Here is a 24,645-nt window from a genome sequence, read left to right on the forward strand (position 1 = left end):
TACCGACGATTGAATCTTGGCCAAGTAACATACCGATGACAAAGGGAACAATGTATGTTGTTATGCGGTTCGACTGATAAAGATCTTCGTAGAATATGTAGGAGCCAATAAGGGCATCCGGGTTCCGCTATTGGTTATTGACCAGAGAGATGTCTTGCTCATGTCTACATAGTTCTCGAACCCGCAGGGTCCGCACGCTTAACATTCATTGACGATATAGTATTATATGAGTTATGTATGTTGGTGACTGAGGGAGTCCTGGATTAGGGGGTCTCTGGACAGCCGGACTATCTCCATTGGCCGGACTGTTAGACTATGAAGATACAAGATTGAAGACTTCGTCTCGTGTCCGGATGGGACTCTACTTGGCATGGAAGGCAAGCTAGGCAATACGGGTATGGATATTTCCTCCTTTGTAACCAACCTTGTGTAACCCTAACCCTCTCCAGTGTCTATATAAACCGAAGGGTTTTAGTCCGTAGGACAACAACCATAACATACAATCATACCATAGGCTAGCTTCTAGGGTTTAGCCTCTCTGATCTCGTGGTAGATCTACTCTTGTACTACCCATATCATCAATATCAATCAAGCAAGATGTAGGGTTTTACCTCCATCAAGATCGCCCGAACCTGGGTAAAACATTGTGTCCCCTGCCTCCTGTTACCATCCGGCCTAGACGCACAGTTCGGGACCCCCTACCCGAGATCCACCGGTTTTGACACCGACATTGGTGCTTTCATTGAGAGTTCCTCTGTGTCGTCGCCGTTAGGCTTGATGGCTCCTACTATCATCGATAGCGATGCGGTCTAGGGCGAGACTTTTCTCCCCAGACAGACCTTCGTATTCGGCGGCTTTGCACTGCGGGCTAATTCGCTTGGCCATCTAGAGCAGATTGAAAGCTACGCCCCTGGCCATCAGGTCAGATTTGGAAGTTTGAACTACACGGCCGACATCTGCAGAGACTTGATCTTCGACGGATTCAAGCCACAGCCGGGCACGCCGCACTGTCACGATGGGTATGACCTAGCTCTGCCGCCGAACAGTACCCCAGAGGTCGCGCCCGCATCAGCTCTGACCCTTAGCTCGGAGCCAACTGCGCCAATCAAGGACAGGTGGCTAGACACCGCCTCAGGGGTTGCAGTCTCAACGGCGATCGAGCCGAACACCAGCCTAATCCTCCGCGAAGCCCATGACTCCAAGGTGTCGGACTCGTTTCCGGACTCCGAACCGCCCGCGCCCCTGCCAATCAAATCTGATTGGGCGCCAATCATGGAATTCACCGCCGCGGATATCTTTCAGCACTCGCCCTTTGGCGACATTCTGAATTCACTAAGGGCTCTCTCTTTGTCAGGAGAGCCCTTGCCGGACTATGGCCAACAGGATTGGGATGCGGACGATGAAGAAATTCGACACCCACCCACCACCCACTTTGTAGCCACTATCGATGATTTAACCGACATGCTTGACTTCGACTCTGAAGACATCGACGGTATGGACGACGATGTAGGAGACGAACATGAACCAGCGCCTATAGGGCACTGGAAAGCCACCTCATCATATGACGTATACATGATGGACACACCAAAAGAAGACGACGACGAGGAACGGAAGGACGCAATGAAGGCTTGTCCCCTCGAGAAGCTGTCAAAGCGGCGGCGTAAGCGCCGTCCCAAATCCCGCCTCGGCAGAAATAACGATCATACAGACCCAGCGTTGGAGCAGGGCGAACCACTGCCGGACCACGACAATACAGAAAATCAAACCGAACAAACCAATTCTGTCAAAGATAAAAGTCTGGATGACATAACGCCAGACAGGCACCCGGAGCAGCAGAATGCCCGTCAAAGGCTTGTTGCCACCGCGAGGAGTCTGAAAAAGCAGAAGCAAAGGCTCAAGGTTACGCGGGACACACTCCAAATCAAATGGAGTGAAGTACTCAACACAGCAGCAAAGTGTGGTGGTAATCGCCCCACCAAGAGCTACCCGAAGCGGAAGTTGCTACCTGAACTCGATGAGGAGGCCCTAGATCCCCCACAACCAAAAATCAAAACGGCCACCTGGCCGGATAGACGACCTCACGGCCAACATGGAGCGGCAAACAACTCCACTCGCAAGCCAATAAGCGATCCACACGAGGGCTCGCACCAAAAGAACGGCGCAACCAGATCCATCTATGGACCACGCAAGCACGCCCCAGCATATGATGTAACACAACAAACATCCGAACAACGCGGTACACCCAGATATAGGGGTGCTGCACACCCCCTATGTTTCACCGATAAGGTGCTGGACCATGAATTTCAAGAGGGATTCAAACCCATAAACATAGAAGCATATGACGGAACAACAAACCTTGGGGTCTGGATTGAGGACTACATCCTCCATATCCATATGGCTCAAGGAGACGATCTCCACGCCATCAAGTACTTACCACTCAAGCTCAAAGGGCCAGCTCGGCACTGGCTTAAAAGCCTCCCCAAAAACTCCATTGGAAGCTAGGAAGAGCTCGAAGACGCTTTTAGGGCAAATTTTCAAGGGACTTATATCCAACCCCCGGATGCGGATGATCTGAGTCATATAACTCAACAGCCCGGAGAGTCAGCCCGAAAGCTTTGGAACATGTTTCTTATTAAGAAGAACCAAATAGTTGACTGCCCGGACGCCGAAGCCTTGGCAGCTTTTAAGCATAGCGTCCGCGGCGAATGGCTTGCCAGAAACCTCGGCCAAGAGAAGCCGAGAACAATGGCAGCATTAACAAGCCTCATGACCCGCTTCTGCGCGGGTGAGGACAACTGGCTAGCTAGATGCAGCACCAGCAACCCAAGCACATCCGAAGTTAGAGATGAAAACGGGAAATCCCGACGCAACAAAAATAAGCGTCGGAATAAAGAAGACAGCCCGAAGAGCACGGCGGTACACGCCGGATTCCAAAGCTCTCGGCCAGGTCAGCAAAAGCCGCCCTTTAAAGGCGCTAGAGATGAACTGTCCAACCTGAACAAAATTCTGGACCAAGTATGTCAGATCCATAGCACCCCTGGAAAACCTGCTAATCATACCCACAGAGAATGTTGGGTCTTCAAGCAATCCGGCAAGCTCAACGTCGTACACAAGGGGGAGGATACACCAAGCAAAGATGAGGATGAGCTTCTCAAGCAAGACATTGGGGAACAAAAGAAGTTTCCATCAGAAGTCAAAACAGTCAATGTATTACACGTGATCAAGGGAAGCAAAGCGGCCCTCCCAGATAAATATGCCCAAGGGCCTATCACCGCGAAACCCTGCCACTGGTCGTCTCAACCGGTCACTTTCAACCATCGTGATTACTCAGCAAGTATCCGGCGGGCAGGATGGGCTCCCCTGGTATTAGACCCAATAATTGACGGATACCACTTTGCACGAGTCCTGATGGACGGTGGTAGCAGTTTAAACCTGACATACCAGGATACAATCCGCAAAATGGGGATAGACCCAACGAAAATTTGCCATAGCAACACTACCTTTAAAGGAGTAATGCCAGGCCCAGGGGCTCACTGCGCGGGCTCCCTGCTACTAAAGGTTATATTCGGCTTCCCCGATAACTCCCATAGCGAACACTTAACCTTCCACATTGCTCCGCTCCAGTGCGGTTATCAAGCACTACTTGGACGCGAAGCTTTTGCTCGCTTTAATGCAATACCGCATTACGCTTCCCTCATGCTCAAGATGCCCGGTCCACGTGGCATCATTACAGTGAACGGAAGTATTAAGCGATCTTTGCGCGCCGAAGAGAATGCGACTGCCTTGGCAGCCGCACACTAAAAACGGCCTCACCAGCTAAAGCATTTGATAGGTCGTCATGACCACGGACGCGGTTAGATGAGTCCGGCGCTGCTATATGTAATTTGTACCGGATTGATGGCCACACCCTATTACAAATACAAGGGGCTCAACGCGCGCAGAGAAGTGGCAATTTCTACTCATTTCTAGTTATACATGGTTTCTTTAAAAAACCAACTTTTTGCACGACAACCTTTTCACCTAAGTTCCTCTCTTTTACAGATGACAATCGTGCTACACCCGTCTAGGATACGGCACAATGGAGACACAGGCGCGGACATGTAGCAGGGACCCGTTACAAGGATTCTTTTTAGATTAAGACCCTGCGTAAACGTTTTTTTACTGTCTCTTGTTGATACACATCCACCGAATTCTCAACACAATTGAGAAGGATGCTGACGTCTTGGCATGTGGCCACATCAGAATAATGCACGTACCTGGACACAAGGGGCTTCTTACAAAGGGCACTATTTAGGCCCGGTTTATACCATAAAGATCGAATACCTTAGGGAGTGTTCGGCGTCGCGAGTTTGGCCTTATATGCATCAGCTCCGAATCATTGTCTTTGGTAAAATGTTGGGTTTGCCCTGCTCCTGTGTTTTGGTGCCTTACGTTCCGCTTTATCGGCTAAGGCAGCACAAGGAGAACTACTGCGATTGTGCCCTAGTTCATCCGGACGAGCACCTCAGTAGAGAAAGCCGAAAACTGACTGACATGATATAGCGTGAGACTGGTCAACCACTCGATGACCTATCGGAATGTTAGAATTCCTCCGCCTTAACGAAGGGCCCTTTCCCGGCCAGGCATGTATGCACCCCGAGATCGGGAGAGTGCAGAGCCACTAGGGGCTATCTAGTAGCCCTACTGTCAAACTCTTATGGCTAAGTGAAAGTGTTAAAGCATTCTAGTCCGGTTGCCTCGTTCACTATGCTATCACCTCCTTAATAGGACCAAGACGTTGGGTTAAGTGTGAACACACATTTTTCGCGAGCACCTCCGCATTATATGCGTGGGGGTTGAAGCCGACGACTGCAATCTTTCAGGTTATACACATGTATACATAAATGGCCGCACAGGAGGCATCATACTACTTTCAGGCAAAAGTATAAACATAGCCTTATAAAATTTCATAAAACATTGTGTTTACAATGAGAATACATATCACTCAAACATAATATTCTTCGAGCACTGGGCCTCTATCAAACGAGCACCCTCGAGAACCTCCTCGAAATAGTGCTCGGCAGCCACTCGACCTATGGCCGAACCCTGCGCCGCAACAGTGGTAGCATCCATCTTCGCCTAGTATGCTTTAACATGGGCAAGGGCCATCCGCGAGCCTTCTATGCACGCCGACCTCTTCATCGCATTAATGCGCGGCACCGCACCAAGGAACCGCTGCACTAAACTGAAATAGTTGTTCGGCTTTGGCTTTTCCGGCCATAGCTGATCCACGACAGACCTCATGGTGAGTCCGGACAACCTATTTAGTTCGGCCCATTCGGCTAGCTGATCAGTCAATGGAAGCAGACGCTCTGGAACGTTGAATTGCAACCAGAACAGCTTGTCCACTTCACGATCTGTTTGACCTTGGAAGTATTTGGCCGCATCGGTAGCGCTCGCCGCCAAGTCCATATACGCATCTGCTGAACTCCACAGCCGATCTAGAGGGGCATACCATGGATCTCCGAACTTCCTCCGTAGCATGAAGGGCTTTCCAGCCGCAATATCCCTGGCTTCCCGCAGCTCCTCCTTCTTCGCTCTCATAGCAGAGCAGGTGTCTTTGTCCGCCATCGTGGCCTTCTCAAGGTCCGTCGCCTTCGCTCGGTTTTCTTTTTGAAGGAGCCGGCAACGGTCGGCAGTGTCTTTTAGTTCTATGGCCATCTTGGCCATCTTCTCTTGGCTCTCACAATGTGCGGCCTTCTCGGCTTTCAACTCTTCGGCCGCCTTCAAAGCAGACGCATTACTAATCCTCGCTTGTTCCTTGGCTCGGGCAAGTTCTGCCCGCAAGGTTTCCACGGTGGCAGCTCCATCTGCAGTCACAACATATTAAAGATACTGGCATCATGCTGCTCTTACTATGTGGCGTTCACCATATAATAACACTTACCCTGTGCCTTGTCAAGCCTCTTGTTAACAAGCTCGATGTCGGCGTCTGCCGCATCCAGTTGCTGTTTTAATTCGGCAAACTCACTAGTCCGGTTAGCCACCAGAGCTTCCACCACCTGCACATAAGGGTAGTCTGGTTATTGCCTGGGACTATGATCCTCTGTTCGCTGCCGTTCTCGACGACAACCAGAGTCTCAGGGGCTACTATCTACACAGGGCACACCTAACATGTGCGGTACTATCACATATTATCTCACGTACCTCAAAGCCTGTCAGTAGACTCATAAAGGCTTCATGTAATCCGCTTTCGGCGAACGAAATTCTCTCCATCACCGTACCCATCAGCGTATGGTGTTCTTCTGAGATGGCCGCTCGCCCCACCAGCTCCCTCAGAACGTCTGACCGCATACCAGACGGTGTCGGACTCTTTTATTTGCTCTCTTCGGGAGCCGGACGCTTGGGACTTCGGGGGTCTATGGGATTATCTTCTGGCCTCACCGGATTCGGAGAAGCCCTCTGTGACGACACTTCGGGGTCACCCGCTTCTTGAGCGGAGGAGTCCGGGGGAGGCGTTTCACTCTCCATCATCTCTGGAAGAAGATCCCCCGAACACGAGCTCAGCTGAGAGGGGATAAGGCCGGAACTACAAGATATATGCGGCGGTTATTTTCTTAGAAAAAATATAGTATACCTTCACTATTAAAGTATTTTGGATCACTCACGACTCGTTGGAGGGCTGACCCCCCCGCAGGCTTTGTGCGGTAAGAGCACCCCCCGAGGCAGGACCCTCTATTGGAGACTTCTTCTCCCGTTTGGAGGCCTCGGCTTCCGGATCCTCGGAAGCAGTCCTCTTCCTCCCCCGGTTATCCTCCTTTATGGAGGCGCTCATTCCCTCGATTGGAACTGGCAGCGATGGGGGCCCGCTTCCGCCCATATTATTCCCCCATGTATCTTCCCTCGAGGGCTCCGGGTAAGGTGCGAGCTCGAGCATCTTCTCCAAAACTGGATTTTCCAAACCCTCAGGGAGGGGGGCCGGACACCGAATCATCTTCGCCTTCGTTAGCCAATCCTGGTCAAAGAGCGATCTCTCAGAAATAACTTCATGAATAAAAGACGGTGTGTTCGGCTAGAGGATTTCTTACTTGTTCGGCGGCGCGGTTACTGCTCAGGCCCACGTCCTCAGTAGTATCCATACACTCTATTTGAGGTCCGAAGAATGACTTGTACATCTCCTCGTGCATCAGGCCAAGGAAACTTTGAATGGCACGTGACCCTTCTGGGTTGAACTCCCATAAGCGAAGGGGCCGGCGTTTGCAAGGCTGGACTCGACGAACCAGCATAACTTGCATTACCACAACCAAATTAAAATCTCCCTCGAAGAGATCTTGAATGCGGCTTTGCAGGATGGGCACGTCCTTGGCTGGGCCCCATCTCAGACCTCTGCTAATCCATGACATCAATTGTGGTGGGGGGGGCGAACGGAAAGCGGGGGAAGCCGCCCACTTGGCACTTCTGGGAGCCGTGACGTAAAACCACTCCCATTGCCATAATTCGGACACCTCTGGAAAGGAACCTTTCGGCCACGGGGCTCCTTCCATCTTGCCTATTAACGCACCTCCGCACGCTGCACGTTGCCCCTCGATCATCTTCGGCTTCACTTCAAAGGTCTTGAGCCACAGGCCGAAGTGAGGGGTAATGCGGAGGAAGGCCTCACACACAACAATAAATGTCAAGATGTGGAGAAAGGAGTCCGGAGCTAGATCGTGGAAATCTAGCCCGTAATAGAACATCAAACCCCTAACGAAGGGATCTAGAGTGAGGCCTAGGCCTCGGAGGAAGTGGGAGACGAACACGACGTTCTTGTCGGGTTCGGGAGTAGGGACAACCTGCCCTCGAGCAGGCAGCCGATGCGAAACCTCGATGGTCAAGTATCTGGCCTCCCTCAACTTCTTGATATCCTCTTCCATGACGGAGGAGGGCATCCACCGGCCTTGAAGGCTGGATCCGGACATGATTGAAGATCTGGAGCACCTGACCTGGGCTTTGGGTGCTAGAACTCGAGGCGGAGGAAGGGTTTGATTGAGCACGAGAGGGAAAGAGCGAAAACCTTGTCCCTTTATAAAGAGGGTGAATATCAAGCGTCCTCTTCATAGCCGTTTGGGACTTGCCTATAATCTAGGAGTCCTAGACACGGTTGGGTTACCCACGACCGTATTGATGAGAATCCCGTAATAAGGGGACACGATCTCTGCTTTGACAAGACGCGTCGAAAAACTGCCTCGCATTATGTGCGGGGCTAGTTAAAACGGTTCGAATAATCACCGGGCCATGACATAACGTCATACTGTCAAGACAAGTCAGCAAATTAGAATTGCGAAAATATTATTCTCTCTATGGTGGTATGTGGAACTTATTTTGCAGGGTCGGACACTATCCTCGTTTTCAAGTTCTTCTGTGATGTATTCGGAGAAGGAACCCGCCTTGCAATGCCGAAGACAATACTGCTCACCGGACTCATCGTCATTGAAGCCTGGTTCAAGGGCTACAGAGGGAGTTCTGGATTAGGGGGTCTCCGGACAGCCGGACTATCTCCATTGGTCGGACTGTTAGACTATGAAGATACAAGGTTGAAGACTTCGTCTCGTGTCCGGATGGGACTCTACTTGGCGTGGAAGGCAAGCTAGGCAATACAGATATGGATATTTCCTCCTTTGTAACGGACCTTGTGTAACCCTAACCCTCTCCGGTGTCTATATAAACCGAAGGGTTTTAGTCCGTAGGACAACAACCATAACATGCAATCATACCATAGGCGAGCTTCTAAGGTTTAGCCTCTCTGATCTCGTGGTAGATCTACTCTTGTACTACCCATATCATCAATATCAATCAAGTAGGACGTAGGGTTTTACCTCCATCAAGAGGGCCCGAACCTGGGTAAAACATTGTGTCCCCTGCCTCCTATTACCATCCGGCCTAGACACACAGTTTGGGACCCCCTACCCGAGATCCGCCGGTTTTGACACCGACAGTGACCGAATGTTGTTTGGAGTCCCAGATGAGATCACGGACATGACGAGGAACTCTGGAATGGTCCAGATATAAAGATTGATATATGGGATAATAGTGTTTGGTCTCCGGAAGGGTTCCGGAATTCACTGGAACGGGTTCCGGATGTTTCCCGAAATGTTTGGGTACGAGAACACTTTATTTGGGAAAAGGGTAAAGCGCAAAAGGAAGTTTTGCGGAGTCCAGGGGCCAGACGCCAGGGTCCCTGGCATCTGGGTCCAGACGCCGGGAACGTTGGCGTTTGGTCCTGGAGTCCAAGATGGACTCTTGCCTTTTGGGTGAAACCGAATTTGTGTAGGATTTTACTCCAAGTTTTGACCCCAAGGCTCAACATATAAATAGAGGGGTAGGGCTAGCACCCAAGACACATCAAGAAACACCAAGTCGTGTGCCGACAACCCCGTCCCCTCTAGTTTATCATTTGTCATAGTTTTCTTAGTGCTTAGGCGAAGCCCTGCGGAGATTGTTCTTCACCAACACCGTCATCACGCCGTCGTGCTGCCGGAACTCATCTACTACTCCGCCCCTCTTGCTGGATCAAGAAGGCGAGGACGTCATCGAGCTGAACGTGTGTTGAACGCGGAGGTACCGTATGTTCGGTACTTGATCGGGACAGATTGTGAAGGTGTATGGCTACATCAACCGCGTTGATAAACGCTTCCGCTTTCGGTGTACGAGGGTACGTAGACACACTCTCCCCTCTCGTTGCTATGCATCTCCTTGATAGATCTTGCGTGATCATAGTTTTTTTTTAAATAATGTGTTCCCCAATAGTAGTATCAGAGCCAGGTCTATGCGTAGATGTTATATTCACAAGTAGAACACAAAGGAGTTGTGGGCGTGGGTATATACATATTGATTGCCGTCACTAGTTGTTTCTTGATTCGGCAGTATTGTTGGATGAAGCAGCCCGGACCGACATTACATGACCGTGTTCATGAGACTGGTTCTACCGACGTGCTTTGCACACAGGTGGCTGGCGGGTGTTAGTTTCTCCAATTTTAGTTGAATCGGATTCAATGAACATGGTTCTTTCTGAAGATCAAAAAGCAATCACTATACCGCATTGTGGTTTTTGATGCGTAGGTAAGAACGGATCTTGCTAAGCACGTAGCAGCCACGTAAAACTTGCAACAACAAAGTAGAGGACGTCTAACTTGTTTTTGCAGGGCATGTTGTGAAGTGATATGGTCAAGACGTGATTATATAAATTATTGTATCAGATGATCATGTTTTGTAACAAAATTATCGGCAACTGGCAGGAGCCATATGATTGTCGCTTTATTGTATGAAATGCAATCGCCATGTTATTGCTTTACTATCACTAAGCGGTAGCGATAGTCGTAGACGCAATAGTTGGCGAGACAACAATGATGCTACGATGGAGATCAAGGTGTCAAGCCGGTGACAATGGTGATCTTGACATTGCTTTGGAGATGGAGATCAAAGGCACAAGATGATGATGGCCATATCATATCACTTATATTGATTGCATGTGATGTTTATCCTTTATGCATCTTATTTTCCTTAGTACAGCGGTAGCATTATAAGATTATCTCTCAATAAATTTCAAGGTATAAGTGCCCTCCCTGAGTATGCACCATTGCTATAGTTCGTCATGCCGAGACACCACATGATGATCCGGTTTGATAAGCTTTACGTTCACATACAACGGGTGCAAGCCAGTTTTACACAAGCAAAATACTCAGGTTAAACTTGACGAGCCTAGCATATGCAGATATGGCCTCGGAACACTGAGACCGAAAGGTCGAGCGTGAATCATATAGTAGATATGATCAACATAGTGATGTTCACCATTAGAGGGATGTCTATCTAAGTGGGAGTTCCAAACTAATATGATTAATTGAGCTTTAGTTTATCATGAACTTAGTACCTGATAGTATTTTGCATGTCTATGTTGTTGTAGATAGATGGCCTGTGCTGTTGTTCCGTTGAATTTTAATGCGTTCCTAGAGAAAGCTAAGTTGAAAGTGATGGTAGCAACTACACGGACTGGGTCCATAACTTGAGGATTATCTTCATTGCTGCACAGAAGAATTACGTCCTGGAAGCACCTCTAGGTGCCAAACCAGTTGCATGAGCAACTCCAGATGTTATGAACACCTGGCGGAGCAAAGCTGATGACTACTTGATAGTTCAGTGTGCCATGCTTTACGGCTTAGAACCGGGACTTCAACGACGTTTTGAACGTCATGGAGCATATGAGATGTTCCAGGAGTTGAAGTTAATATTTCAAGCAAATGCCCGGATTGAGAGATATGAAGTCTCCAATAAGTTCTACAGCTGCAAAATGGAGGAGAATAGTTCTGTCAGTGAGCACATACTCAGAATGTCTGGGTACCACGATCACTTGACTTAGTTGGGAGTTAATCTTCCAGTTGATAGTGTCATTGACAGAGTTCTTCAATCACTGCCACCAAGCTACAAGAGCTTCATGATGAACTATAATATGTAAGGGATGGATAAGACAATTCCCGAGCTCTTCGCGATGCTAAAAGTTGCGGAGGTAGAAATCAAGAAGGAGCATCAAGTGTTGATGGTCAACAAGACCACCAGTTTCAAGAAGAAGGGCAAAGGGAAGAAGGGGAACTTCAAGAAGAATGACAAGCAAGTTGCTGCTCAAGTGAAGAAGCTCAAGTGCTTCTACTACAAAGGGACTGGTCACTGGAAGCGGAACTGCCCCAAGTATTGGCGGATAAGAAGGATGGCAAAGTGAAAGGTATATTTTATATACATGTTATTGATGTGTACCTTACTAATGCTCGCAGTAGCGCCTGGGTATTTGATACTGGTTTTGTTGCTAATATTTGTAGCTTGAAACAGGGGCTATGGATTAAGCGAAGATTGGCTAAGGACGAGGTGACGATGTGCGTGGGAAATGGTTCCAAAGTCGATGTGATCGTCGTTGGCACGCTACCTCTACATCTAATTCGAGATTAGTTTTAGACCTGAATAATTGTTATTTGGTGCCAGCGTTAAGCATGAACATTATATATGGATCTTGTTTGATGCGAGACGGTTATTCATTTAAATCAGAGAATAATGGTTGTCCTATTTATATGAGTAATATCTTTTATGGTCATGCACCCTTGATGAGTGGTCCATTTTTACTAAATCTTGATAGTAGTGATACACATATTCATAGTATTGAAGCCAAAATATATAAGTTTAATAATGATAGTGCAACTTATTTGTGGCACTGCCATTTAGGTCATATTGGTGTAAAGCGCATGAAGAAACTCCGTGCGGATGGGCTTTTGGAATCACTTGATTATGAATCACTTGATGCTTGCGAACCTGCCTCATGGGCAAGATGACTAAGACTTCGTTCTCCGGAACAATGGAATGAGCAACAGACTTATTGGAAATAATACATACTGATGTATGCGGATCTGTGAGTGTTGATGCTCGTGGCGGGTATCGTTATTTTCTAAACTTCACAGATGATTTGAGTAGATATGGGTATGTCTTCTTGATGGAACATAAGTCTAATTTTTTTTGAAAAGTTCAAAGAATTTCAGAGTGAAGTGGAAAATCATCGTAACAAGAAAATTAAGTTTCTTTGATCTGATCATGGAGGTGAATATTTGAGTTATGAGTTTGGTCCTCATTTGAAACAATGCGGAATAGTTTCACAACTCACGCCACCTGGAACACCACAGCGTAATGGTGTGTCTGAACGTCATAACTACACTTTATTAGATATGGTGCGATCTATGATGTCTCTTGCTGATTTACCGCTATCGTTTGGGGTTATGCTTTAGAGATGGCTACATTCACGTTAAATAGGGCACTATCGAAATCCGTTGAGACGACACCTTATGAACTGCGGTTTGGCAAGAAACCCAAGTTGTCGTTTCTTAAAGTTTGGGCTGCGATGCTTATGTGAAAAAGCTTCAACCTGATTAGCTCAAACCCAAATCGGAGAAATGTGTCTTCAGAGGATACCCAAAGGAGACTGTTGGGTACACCTTCTATCACAGATCCGAAGCAAGATATTCATTGCTAAGAATGATCCTTTCTTGAGAAGGAGTTTCTCTCGAAAGAAGTGAGTGGGAGTAAAGTAGAACTTGATGAGGTAATTGTTCCTGCTCCCTTATTGGAAAGTAGTTCATCATAGAAATCAGTTCCAGTGATTCCTACACCAATTAGTGATGAAGCTAATGATGATGACCATGAAACTTCTGATCAAGTTACTATCAAACCTCTTAGGTCAACCAGAGTAAGATCCGCACCAGAGTGGTACGGTAATCCTGTTCTGGAGGTCATGTTACTTGACCATGATGAACCTACGAACTATGAGGAAGCGATGATGAGCCCAGATTCCGCAAAATGGCTTGAGGCCATGAAATCTGAGATGGGATCCATGTATGAGAACAAAGTGTGGACTTTGGTTGACTTGCTCGATGATCGGCAAGCCATACAGAATAAAATGGATCTTCAGGAAGAAGACTGACGCTGATGGTAATGTTACTGTCCACAAAGCTTGACTTGTTGCGGAAGGTTTTCGACAAGTTCAAGGAGTTGACTACGATGAGAGCTTCTCACCCGTAGCGATGCTTAACTCCGTCCGAATCATGTTAGCAATTGTCGCATTTTATGATTATGAAATTTGGCAAATGGATGTCAAAAGTGCATTCCTTAATGGATATCTTAAAGAAGAGTTATATATGATGCAACCAGAATGTTTTGTCGATCCAAAAGGTGCTAACAAAGTGTGTAAGCTCCAGCGATCAATTTATGGATTGGTGCAAGCATCTCGGCGTTGGAATATACGCTTTGATAGTGTGATCAAAGCATATGGTTTTATATAGACTTTTGGAGAAGCCTATATTTACAAGAAAGTGAGTGGGAGTTGATACGTCTCCGTCATATCTACTTTTCCAAACACTTTTGCCCTTGTTTTGTACTCTAACTTGTATGATTTGAATGGAACTAACCCGAACTGACGCTGTTTTCAGCAGAATTGCCATGGTGTTGTTTTATGTGCAGAAAACAAATATTCTCGGAATGACCTGAAACTCCACGGAACACCTTACAATAAATAATAATAAATCCTTGCTAAGGATGAAGACCAGGGGGCCCACACCCTTCTCACGAGGGTGGGGGGCGCCCCCCCCCCCTTAGGGCGCGCCCCCCTACCTCGTGGGCCCCCTGGAGACCCTCCGACGCCAACTCCAACTCTATATATTTGCTTTCGGAGAGAGAAAAATCAGAGAGAAGAAATCATCGCGTTTTACGATACGGAGCCGCCGCCAAGCCCTAAAACCTCTCGGGAGGGCTGATCTGGAGTCCGTTCAGTGCTCCGGAGAGGGGGATTCGTCGCCGTCGTCATCATCAACCATCCTCCATCACCAATTTCATGATGCTCACTGCCATGCATGAGTAATTCCATCGTAGGCTTGCTGGACGGTGATGGGTTGGATGAGATTTATCATGTAATCAAGTTAGTTTTTTTAGGGTTTGATCCCTAGTATCCATTATGTTCTAAGATTGATGTTGCTATGACTTTGCTATGCTTAATGCTTGTCACTAGGGCCCAAGTGCCATGATTTCAAATCTGAACCTATTATTTTTTCATGAATATATGTGAGTTCTTGATCCTATCTTGCAAGTCTATAGTCACCTACCATGTGTTATGATCCGGCAACCCCGAAGTGACAATAATCGGGACCACTCCCTGTGATGACCATAGTTTGAGGAGTTCATGTATTCACTATGTGCTAATGCTTTGTTCCGGTTCTCTATTAAAAGGAGGCCTTAATATCCCTTAGTCTCCAATAGGACCCCGCTGCCACGGGAGGGTAGGACAAAAGATGTCATGCAAGTTCTTTTCCATAAGCACATATGACTATATACGGAATACATGCCTACATTACATTGATGAATTGGAGCTAGTTCTGTGTCACCCTATGTTATGACTACTACATGATGAACCGCATCCGGCATAATTATCCATCATTGATCTGGTGCCTATGAGTTTTCCATATACTGGTTTACGCTTATTTACTTTCCCCCTGCTACTGTTACAATCACTACAAAATACCAAAAACATTACTTTTGCTGTCTTTACTTTTGTTGCCCCTACCACCACTATCATATTACTTTGCTACTAAACACTTTGCTGCAGATACTAAGTTTCCAAGTGTGGTTGAATTGACAACTCAGCTGCTAATACTTGAGAATATTCTTTGGCTCCCCTTGTGTCGAATAAATAGATTTGGGTTGAATACTCTACCCTCAAAAGTTGTTGCGATCCCCTATACTTGTGGGTTATCAGGAGCTCTGTAGCATTTCTGATATTATATGTGGATGACATATTGTTGATTGGAAATGATACTGAATTTCTGAATAGCATAAAAGGATACTTGAATAAGAATTTTTCAATGAAAGACCTCGGTGATGCTGCTTATATATTGGGCATCAAGATCTATAGAGATAGATCAAGACACTTAATTGGACTTTCACAAAGCACATACCTTGATAAAGTTTTGAAGAAGTTCAAAATGGATCAAGCAAAGAAAGGTGTGAAGTTGAGTCAGACTCAATGCCCGACCACTGCAGAAGATAGAGAGAAAATGAAAGTCATTCCCTATGCTTAGGCCATAGGTTCTATCATGTATGCAATGTTGTGTACCAGACATGATGTGTGCCTTTCTATAAGTTTAGTAGGGAGGTACCAAAGTAATCCAGGAGTGGATCACTGGACAACGGTCAAGAACATCCTCAAATACCTAAAAAGGACTAAGGATATGTTTCTCGTTTATGGAGGTGACAAAGAGCTCGTTGTAAACGGTTACGTCGATGCAAGATTTGACACTGATCCGGATGACTCTAAGTCACAAACCGGATACGTATTTTTATTGAATGGTGGAGTTGTCAGTTGGTCTAGTTCTAAGCAAAGCATCATGGCAGGATCTACGTGCAAAGCGTGATACATAGCTGCTTCGGAAGCAGCAAATGAAGGAGTCTAGATGAAGGAGTTCATATCCGATCTAGGTGTCATACCTAGTGCATCGGGTCCAATGAAAATCTTTTGTGACAATACTGGTGCAATTGCCTTGGCAAAGGAATCCAGATTTCACAAGAGAACCAAGCACATCAAGAGACGCTTCAATTCCATCCGCAATCAAGTCAAGGAGAGAGACATAGAGATTTGCAAGATACATATGGATCTGAATGTTGCAGACCCATTGACTAAGCCTCTCTCACGAGCAAAACATGATCATCACCAAGACTCCATGGGAGTTAGAATCATTACAATGCAATCTAGATTATTGACTCTAGTGCAAGTGGGAGACTGAAGGAAATATGCCCTAGAGGCAATAATAAAGTTGTTATTTATATTTCCTTATATCATGATAAATGTTTATTATTCATGCTAGAATTGTATTAACCGGAAACTTAGTACATGTGTGAATACATAGACAAACAGAGTGTCACTAGTATGCCTCTACTTGACTAGCTCGTTAATCAAAGATGGTTAAGTTTCCCAGCCATAGACTTGAGTTGTCATTTGATGAACGGGATCACATCATTAGAGAATGATGTGATTGACTTGACCCATCTATTAGCTTAGCACTATGATCATTTAGTTTATTGCTATTGCTTTCTTCATAACTTATACATGTTCCTATGACTATGAGATTATGCAACTCCCGAATACCGGAGGAACACTTAGTGTGCTATCAAATGTCACAACGTAACTGGGTGAATATAAAGATGCTCTACAGGTGTCTGTGATGGTGTTTGTTGAGTTGGCATAGATCGAGATTAGGATTAGTCACTCCGATTGTCAGAGAGGTATCTCTGGGCCCTCTCGGTAATGCACATCACTATAAGCCTTGCAAGCAATGTGACTAATAAGTTAGTTGCGGGATGTTGCATTACGGAACGAGTAAAGAGACTTGCAGGTAACGAGATTGAACTAGGTATGATGATACCGACGATCGAATCTCGGGAAGTAACATACCGATAACAAAGGGAACAACGTATGTTGTTATGCGGTTCGACGGATAAAGATCTTCGTAGACTATGTAGGAGCCAATATGGGCGTCCAGGTTCCACTATTGGTTATTGACCAGAGAGATGTCTCAGTCATGTCTACATAGTTCTCGAACCTGTAGGATCCGCACGCTTAACATTCGTTGACGATATAGTATTATATGAGTTATGTAAGTTTGTCACCGAATGTTGTTCGGAGTCCCGGATGAGATCACGGACATGACAACGAACTCCGGAATGGTCCGGATATAAAGATTGATATATGGGATAATAGTGTTTGGTCTCCGGAAGGGTTCCAGAATTCACCTAAGGGGTTATGGATGTTTCCCGAAATGTTTGGGTACGAGAACACTTTATTTGGGCCAAAGGGGAAAGCCCACAAGGTTTTTGGAAAGCACAAAAGGAAGTTTTGTGGAGTCTTGATGTCTACTACACAACCTTCTTCTTGTTGACGTTGTTGGGCCTCCAAGCGCAGAGGTTTGTAGGACAGTAGCAAATTTCCCTCAAGTGGATGACCTAAGGTTTATCAATCCATGGGAGGCGTGGGATGAAGATGGTCTCTCTCAAACAACCCTGCAACCAAATAGCAAAGAGTCTCTTGTGTCCCCAACACACCCAATACAATGGTAAATTGTATAGGTGCATGTAACACCCTCGATGCGACTATATCTCCCACGTGTCGAGGCACGACCTAGAGGCATAATCGCATTGAAGGCATATGTCGCAAGTTAGGCAATCTTCACAACATCCCATGTAATATAGATCATAAAAGGGGAGATAACATAGTTGGCTTACAATCGCCACGTCAATCAAGTACATAAAAAACATTACATCATTCAAACACTCATGGCCCGACTACGGCGCCAAAATAAAAGATAACCCAACATGCGCCACGGTCCCGATCACCCCCAACTGGGGACCACTACTGATCATCAGGAAAGGAAACATAGTATCATTGAGAGTCCTCGTCGAACTCCCACTTGAGCTCGAGCGCGTCACCTGGAGCGGAATCATCAGGCCCTGCATCTGGTGTAATAGTAATCTGTGAGCCACAGGGACTCAGCAATCTCGCACCCTCGCGATCAAGACTATTTAAGCTTATAGGTAAGGCAAGGTAAATATATGGAGCTGCAGCAAGCGACTAGCAAATATGGTGGCTATCCTGTTCGCAAAAAAGAGCGAGAAGAGGAGGCAAAGCGCGAGCGAGAAACTAGAGAGCAACCTGCGCAAGCATTACTCCAACACCGTGTTCACTTCCCGGACTCCGCCGAGAAGAGACCATCACGGTAACTCACATTGTTGATTCATTTTAATTAAGTTAAGGTTCAAGTTATCTACAACCGGACATTAACAAATTCCCATCTACCCATAACCGCGGGCATGGCTTTCGAAAGTTCAAATCCCTGCAGGGGAGTCCCAACTTAGCCCATGACAAGCTCTCATGGTCAACGAAGGAATAGACCTCCTCCCGAGACGTTCCGATCAGACTCGGTACCTCGGTTCTTCAAGACACTTCGACAGGTTAAAAAAATCCAGCAACACCGCCCGAATGTGCCGACAAATCCCGATAGGAGCTGCACATATCTCGTTCTCAGGGCACACTCATATAGGTCAAGCTACAAGTAAAACCAACCCTCGAGTTTCCCCGAGGTGGCCCTGCGGGCTGCCTGGTTCGGACCAACACTCAGAGGAGCACTGGCCCGGGGGGGTTTAAAATAAGATGACCCTCGGGCTCCGGAAACCCAAGGGAAAAAGAGGCTAGGTGGAAAATGGTAAAACCAAGGTTGGGCATTGCTGGAAAAGCTTTAATCAAGACGAACTATCAAGGGGTTCCCATTATAACCCAACCGCGTAAGGAACGCAAAATCCGGGAACATAACACCGATATGACGGAAACTAGGGCGGCAAGAGTGGAACAAAACACTAGGCGAGAGGCCGAGCCTTCCACCCTTTACCATGTATATAGATGCATTAAGATAACATGGCAAAATAATGATATCCCAACAAGAAAATAATGTTCCAACAAGGAGCGGTCTCCAATCTTCACCTGCAACTAGCAACACTATAAGAGGGGCTGAGCAAAGCGGTAACATAGCCAATCAACGGTTTGCTAGGACATGGTGGGTTAGAGGTTTGACATGGCAATTTGGGAGGCTTGCAAGCAAGTGGTAGGCATCGTAGCATTGGCATAGCAAAAGAGCGTGCATCTAGCAAAGCAAAGATAGTAGTGATTTCGAGGGTATGATCATCTTGCCTGCAAAGTTATCAGAGTTGACTGGATCCTCGAAAGCAAACTCAATGGGCTCCTCGTTGGCGAACTCATCTCCCGGATCTACCCAAACAAGACAAACAAGAAAACGGAGCACAATCAACCACGTGCAAGGATCAACAATATGATGCAAAGATGGTATGCTATGCGGGATGCGAGGCGGGATGCGAGGCGGGATGCATATGCAAGATTTGACAAGGGATGCATGAACCTGGCCTCAACTTGGAAAAACAAGTATGCCACTGGAAAGATGAGATGAAATTGCTTGAAAACGATATAAAGAACGCCGGAATCGGAGTTATGGTTTGGAAATGGCAAGCGATTCAAATATGACGTCGGTCTGCGATTTATAGCAAGTAGCCATCTAAATCCAACGAGATGAACATGCTACAGCACTCAACCATGACAACAAAATACATGGCATGGATGCATTCATGATGCTTAACAAAAGTATAGCACTGATCTACGGCCAATTCATCCATTAACAGATTCAAACAAGCATGGCAAAAATGCATATGGCAAACAGATTTCAGACTTAGTGAAATTAACACTTGTCTGGAATTTCAGATCAGGTAGCACTCTTCGGAGCATCAAAACTACATGCTACAAGACCTGAACATGGCAAAGTAAAGCATGGAGTGGAGCTACTCAAAGAGATTAACAAAAGTCCCTTAGTGACCTTGAGCCAAAAGGGATCAGAAAATACGATTGCAAGCATGTGAACATGGCAAAAACATAATCAGTTCTCAGACTTAGTGAAAACTGGAGCATGCTGAAACAGATATCAAGTAGTCATGTTTACGAGCTCGATGCACTCACTACAAAACAAGTCATGGCAAACTAAGCATACACCCATCAAGAATACACAAAATACAAGCTAGACATGGCAAGAACAATAGCATAGCATGCACGGATCAACTACAACATCCACGGCAAAATCGCTAACAAGTAGACAATCTGCCCAGATTCACGAAGTAGCAAAAGTAGAGCTCGATTGGCTCAAGCTAGGATGCTACATAATTGCAAACAAAGGCATGGACAGATAGAGCACTAAAAGATTAGGAAAACATCCTTATTGACCATCCTCAAAAGAGGCACGGATCACTAGGAAACAACATGAACATATGGCATCATGAGAAAAACAGATCAAGGACTTAGTGGAATTGCTAAGTCCCTGAAATCAGCATTACCAAGTGCCTCACTTCGCAAGCTTGTGCTAGTCACCATACACATCACAAAAATACATGGGTTACACCTCTGGAAAGATGACAAAACCCTTAACAAAACATATGTAGAGCTCATGGGCATATCATGCACACAATAATCATGGGAAAAATGACAAATATCTAAATGGAGTAGCAGATCTGACAACTATCTCAAGTAGCACTCTTCTAACAGCATTTCGGGCATCAAGATGAACTCAAATGAAAATGATGCAATGGAATGAAATGATGTACTCTCTGAGACGAACATTTTGATATGCTATATGCCAAAAACGGAGCTACGGATGCGGAGATATAGCATGATGAACATGAGCAAATAATCTGTAGACTTAGGCGAAATAAAAAGGTCAACCCTAGGGTTTGGAATTCCCAGATCTAAGACGGGCATGTTTTCCCGAGGTCCGCAGAAATCACTGTTCACCGGAGGAGCTCGTGCCGTCGCCGGACTTGGCGGATCGCGGCCGGAGGAGGACGGGGGGGCACCTGGCGAGGCGATGGCGGGCGATGGCCGGACTGGGTGTGGCGGCGCGCGGGCGAGTCGCCGCGGCAAGAGGCAAAAGCCCGGCGAGGTGGGCCGCGGCGGCGCAGTCGGAGAGGCGGCTTCGGCCGCGGGAAGAAGGCGGCGGGCTCCCAGGCGCGGGCGCGGGGCGGCTCGGGCCGCGAGGGCCTGCCCCGGGCCGCACGTGCCGATGCGGTGGGAGACCGGCGGCAGCGAACGGCGGCGTGCCACATGGCGGCGGGAGGCAGATCGGACGTGTCCGGCTTTGTCCGGACGTGTCCGGCGGCGGCGAGATCTGATTTTTTAGGGTTTAGGAGAGGGGATCCGCGAATTTGGAGGAGGGGGTCTTTATATAGGCATAGGGGGAGCTAGGAGAGTCCAAATGAGGTGCGATTTTCGGCCACGCGATTGTGATCGAACGCTCTAGATGATGGAGAGGGTTTTGGTGGGTTTTGGGCCAAAGTGGAGGGGTGTTGGGCTGCAACACACACGAGGCCTTTTCGGTCCCTCGGTTAACCGTTGGAGCATCAAACGAAGTCCAAATGGTACGAAACTTGACAGGCGGTCTACCGATAGTGAACCAAGGCCGCTTGGAAAGTCTTGGTCCAATCCGGAAATGTTTAATCCCCACACACAAAAGAAAGGTAGAAATGACCACCGGAGGAGAACGAAGCGCCGGAATGCAAAACGGACAACGGGGAAAATGCTCGAATGCATGAGATGAACACGTATGCAAATGCAATGCACATGATGACATGATATGAGATGCATGACAACGACAACAACACACGGAGACAAAAACCCAAACCCGAGAAAATAAAATAACTTAACGCTCGAAACGGCAAGAGTTGGAGTACAAATTGGGTAAGTTACATCCGGGGTGTTACAACACTCCACCACTACGAAAAGATCTCGTCCCGAGATCTAGGATGAAAGAACGCCGGGTATTCAGAACGGAGGTGATCCTCGCGTACCCAGGTAGCTTCACGGTCGGAATGGTGTGACCACTTGACTTTAAGGAATTTGATTGACTTGTTGCGAGTCTTGCGTTCAGTCTCTTCGAGAATAGCAACGGGGTGCTCACGATAGGAGAGATCTTCTTGGAGCTCAATGTCCTCGAAGTTGATGGTGCGGTCAGGAGTCTTGAAGCACTTTCGGAGCTGAGAGACATGGAACACATCATGAACATTTTCAAAGTTTGAAGGAAGCTCGAGTTGATAGGCGAGATCGCCTCTCTTGCTGACAATCTTGAAAGGTCCCACGTATCTGGGGGCAAGCTTCCCTTTGATACCAAAGCGACGAGTACCTTCAATAGGAGAGATGCGGAGGTAAACATGATCTCCGATCTCGAAAGCCAAATCACGGTGCTTACTGTCATAGTAGCTCTTCTGACGGGATTGGGCTGCTTTGAGGTTATCTCGAATGACTTTGCACATTTCCTCTGCCTCTGTGATTAAGTCATTACCCAAAAGCTGACATTCACCGGTTTCAGACCAGTTGAGAGGGGTACGGCACTTCCTGCCATACAGAATTTCAAATGGGGCCTTGCCCGAACTTGCTTGAAAACTGTTGTTGTAGGAGAATTCATCCTAAGGAAGACAATCCTCCCACTTCATGCCGAAGGAGATCACACAAGCCCTGAGCATATCTTCAAGAATCTGGTTGACACGCTCGACTTGACCGCTAGTTTGAGGATGGAAAGCTGTGCTGAAGCGGATGTTGGTGCCCATGGCCTTCTAAAAAGAATCCCAAAACTTGGAGGTAAAGATGATGCCACGGTCTTAAGAGATCACTTGTGGAATACCGTGCAGAGAGACAATTCGAGAGGTATAGAGTTCCGCCAATTGAGCTGCAGTGATTGACTCTTTGATAGGCAGAAAATGAGCCACTTTAGTGAGTTTGTCGATGATAACGAATATAGCATCATTGCCACGCTTGGACTTTGGAAACCCAGTCACGAAGTCCATTTCAATGTGGTCAAACTTCCATTCTGGAAAGGCAAGAGGTTGGAGGAGACCAGCTGGCCTTTGGTGTTCTGCCTTCACTCTTCTGCAGACATCACATTCATTCACAAACTGAGCAATCTCGCGCTTCATTCGAGTCCACCAATAAGCCTGCTTGAGGTCCTGATACATCTTCGTGCTCCCAGGGTGGATGGAGAGGAGAGAATTGTGAGCCTTGTTCATGATCACTTTACGGAGGTCACCTTTGGGCACAACAATACGATCCTCGAAGAAGAGAGTATCCTTGTCATCAAGGCGGTAGCACTTGTACTTGGGTTGACTCTTGGCAATCCCAATCTTCACCTTTTTCACCGTAGCATCAAGAAGCTGAGCTTGGCGAATCTGGTCTTCCAAGGTAGGAGAGACTTGAAGGTTGGCGAGGAAACCTTGAGGAACAACTTGCAGATTAAGTTTGCGGAAAGCTTCACAAAGCTCGGGTTGATAAGGCTTGAGAATCAGACTGTTGCAATAAGCCTTTCTGCTCAATGCATCAGCAATCACATTGGCCTTGCCTGGAGTATACTCGATACTCGGATTATACTCTTGAATCATTTCGACCCATCGAGTTTGCCTGAGGTTGAGATTAGGCTGAGTGAAGATGTACTTGAGACTCTTGTGGTCAGTGAAGATGTCCACTTTTATTCCCAATAAGAGATGTCTCCAAGTCAAAAGAGCATGCACAACTGCCGCCAACTCGAGATCATGAGTGGGGTAGTTCTTCTCATTAGGCTTCAACTGGCGAGAGGTATAAGCAACAACTTTCTTCTCTTGCATTAATACTGTGCCAAGACCTTGGAGAGAGGCATCACAAAAGACCTCGTACGGCTTGGATTCATCAGGCGGAGTCAGAACTGGAGCAGTGATCAATTTCTCTTTCAAAGTGTTGAAAGCAATGTCACACTCAGGAGACCAAACATACTTGACGTGTTTCTGGAGAAGATTAGAGAGAGGCTTCGCGATCTTAGAATTCAACGAATCTTCCACAGTAGCTTGCGAGACCGAGGAAGCTACGAAGTTGCTTCACGTTCTGAGGAGGTTCCCAATTCACAATTGTAGACACCTTCTTAGGATTCACCGCAATGCCCTTGGCAGAGATGATATGACCAAGATAAAGAACCTCATCGAGCCAAAATTCGCACTTGGAGAACTTGGCGTAGAACTTGTGTTCCCTCAACTTATCGAGTACCAAACGCAAGTGCTTGGCATGATCTTCCTTGTTCTTCGAGAAAACCAGAATGTCGTCGAGATAGACCAAAATGAAGTCATTGGTGTAGGCATTGAAGATGAAGTTCATCATGCGAGAGAAAGTCGGAGGAGCGTTGACAAGGCCAAAAGACATGACAGTGTATTCATATGAACCATAGCTTGTTCTGAAAGCCGTCTTGGGAATATCTTGCTCACGGATTCGAATCTGATGATAACCCATATGGAGATCAAGCTTGGAGAATACTTGGGCACCTTTGAGTTGTTCGAACAGCTCGTTGATGTTGGGAAGTGGGTATTTGTTCTTGATGGTCTTCTTGTTCAATGGACGGTAATCAACACAAAGTCGGTCCGTTCCATCCTTCTTCTTCACAAAAAGAATTCCACAACCCCATGGAGAAGAACTAGGCCGGATGAGACCCATTCTCTCTT

The sequence above is a fragment of the Triticum aestivum genome, chromosome 6A, assembly GCF_018294505.1.
Source record: "Triticum aestivum cultivar Chinese Spring chromosome 6A, IWGSC CS RefSeq v2.1, whole genome shotgun sequence".
Classification (NCBI taxonomy): domain Eukaryota; kingdom Viridiplantae; phylum Streptophyta; class Magnoliopsida; order Poales; family Poaceae; genus Triticum; species Triticum aestivum.